General features: G+C 32.4%; 1 non-coding gene across 1 annotated transcript; it reads right to left on the minus strand.

Moving 5' to 3' along the window:
* Positions 1-1,232: 1,232 nt before the first annotated feature.
* Smp_tRNA_00336_Pseudo_TTG.1.1 lies at positions 1,233-1,304 on the minus strand. Its single transcript has one exon. It is a non-coding gene (tRNA).
* Positions 1,305-2,579: the final 1,275 nt, after the last annotated feature.

A 2,579-nucleotide genomic window follows, 5' to 3' on the forward strand; every position in this document is an offset into this window, starting at 1 on the left:
GTTGAAGTTAATTTATACACTAAAAATTGGCTATAGACTTAGTTATATATATATATATCTTAAATGATATTGGTCTTAATAGGGACCAATATAATTATGATACAAAAGGGGTTAATAATGTTAGCAACAGTATTTGGTAACAATGGTGACAGACATTTTTTTTTAACAGGGTTGTGATACTGACAGTTATATATACAAAGACTAATTATTACATCATAGTTATAGTGTAAGTAAGTGGAGGTGGGGATGTTTAATGGATTAGTTGAATAACCAATTAACTAAAGACGAATAATAAAATATTGTGTTAAAGGAAAATTTTAGTGTGTAGCATTTTTTTGATTGGTTCTTAAATCAGTGTCTATGTGTGTGTGTGTGTGTGGGTGTGTGGCGAGGGATTATGCATTATAGTGTTGTATTTTAACCAATTGTAAAATTTTTCTGAATTAAATTAGACGAAAATAAAAATAAATTTAGAACAAACAAAATAAAATAGAATAATTAATAATTAGTTATGTTACATGTAAAATTGTCTGTTTTCTATTTTATTAGTTGAGATCATGAGTCAATTGAAGCTAGATCACCATGGAAAATCTGGAAGCACTGGACGGCCGTTTGAGTAGTGCTCATCCACGATCACGACTCGCAAGATTCGAACCTAGGACCTATCAGTCTCGCGCCCGCGAGCGCTTAACCATTAGACCACTGAGCAGGTATCCAATGGTGTTAATGTCTAACTTCAACCAATCCACAAAATTGAGCAACCGTCCAATAATAGGATGAAACGGCCGTTCAGTGCTTTCAGGTTTTCAATGGTGATCTAGCTTCAATTGACTTATGATCTCAACTATTAAAATTACTATAATATCCACAAAAACCCATTCTGACATTAATTATACGTAAGAATTCATAGAAACTTATTAAATTAACTTTAAGACAGTGTAATGAAATACAAATTGTACAGTTTATTATTATTATATTTTATTCACTATTTAAAACTTAGATTTCAATTTACTTGGTATTGTTTGTTTGAATCTTCCCATTAATTTTTAGGACTGCAATTTATCAGTCTCTTATTGGTATATGTGCATATTGTGTGTATTGCATCGATATAGCTTCAATAGAGAATCAATATAAGCACAGATGGATTGTGGTTAGTAGTGGAATCCAGTTTGACGCGCGTTTCGTCCTATTTGGAACTCGTCACCTGGATGTACCTGCATTTCAGAGTTGATGTTCACTCTGGGAGTCGAACCCAGTACCGTTCGCTTCAAACGCCATCGCGTTATTCACTCGGCCACTGAATCCTGATAGCCACTTGCTTGTGCAATAGGGTAAAGTTTAAATTTACTTAGTATTGTTTGTTTGTATCTTCTCATTGATGTTTAGGACTGCAATTGGTCAGTCTCTTATTTTAATGAATCTTTTTCGATAAACACAACTGAAAGGAAATATTCATCGGTAACTATTATCAACTGTATGACTACATAAAGTGATTGGCCGCCAGTTAATTGTTTCATTTTGGTTTTAAGTTTGTCAGTAATATGTACTTGTCACCTAAAAAACGATTTATAATTTTTTCCTAGTGTGCTTGTCACGATTAGAGTAAATAATATGAAAGTTAAAAATTCTGAAATTTCAGATTTTAAATAATTGTTTTAAACAGATCTTCCTCATAGGGCAATATTAGGTCTTTAAGTTCGACATCATATAAGGTTATGTGCCTAGAGTTCTTGGTAGTTTCAGACTAGAACCAAATAGTTATCTACTGTTAATTCATTTTCAATGGTCAATCCATTTGTTTTACTGAATGACAGTAAACTATATTTAAGAACCTTATAATGACGTCAGTTGTTTGAATTTACTTATCTTCTGAAAGGTTGTCAAATCCGTTCTTTCTCAGAATAATTTCTAGAATGTTTGAATTTCGTAAACAACGTTAATTTTAAAGTTGTTTTATTTTATTTATAATAGTCATAGTTTCGAGTCCAATGCCTTAACCACTCGGCCATCGCGACCGAAGTTTACGTTTCTCATTAGTAAACACTTTTTAATTACATACGTGATTGTTTTAACGAATCAAAAGTATGAAATTATCCTTACAGTTATAAAAAAATTCAACAATATTTTTAAGTGTGTATATCTCAGTGAAAAGTTTAATTATGTATATTGTACTGTGGTGTGGGCTACTTATATCTACGCAAGTAGTATATGAAGATGGTCGAGCATCGAATTTATTTCAGTAGAAGATCGATAAGGAGAGATTGGAAAAGGGAAAATGCATGAACAATAATAATTGGAAAAGATGAACTGTTATTTCCAGAAGGAACGTTCAAGATTGAGATAATTGATTGATAGTTCGGAAATTAATTATTTACTGTATGAATTCACTTGGTATTGTTTATTTGAATCATCCCATTGATGTCAAGAACTGCAATTGATCAGTCTCTTACTGACGTTTGTGCATCCTGTGCGTATTACCTCGATATAGCTTTCACTCACAGGCATTGTAAGCAAATATGGATAGTAGTTATCAGTGGAATCCAGAACGCGCGTTTCGCCCTATTTGGGACTCGCCATCT

The sequence above is a fragment of the Schistosoma mansoni genome, chromosome 3 (genome assembly GCF_000237925.1).
Source record: "Schistosoma mansoni strain Puerto Rico chromosome 3, complete genome".
In the NCBI taxonomy this organism is placed as follows: domain Eukaryota; kingdom Metazoa; phylum Platyhelminthes; class Trematoda; order Strigeidida; family Schistosomatidae; genus Schistosoma; species Schistosoma mansoni.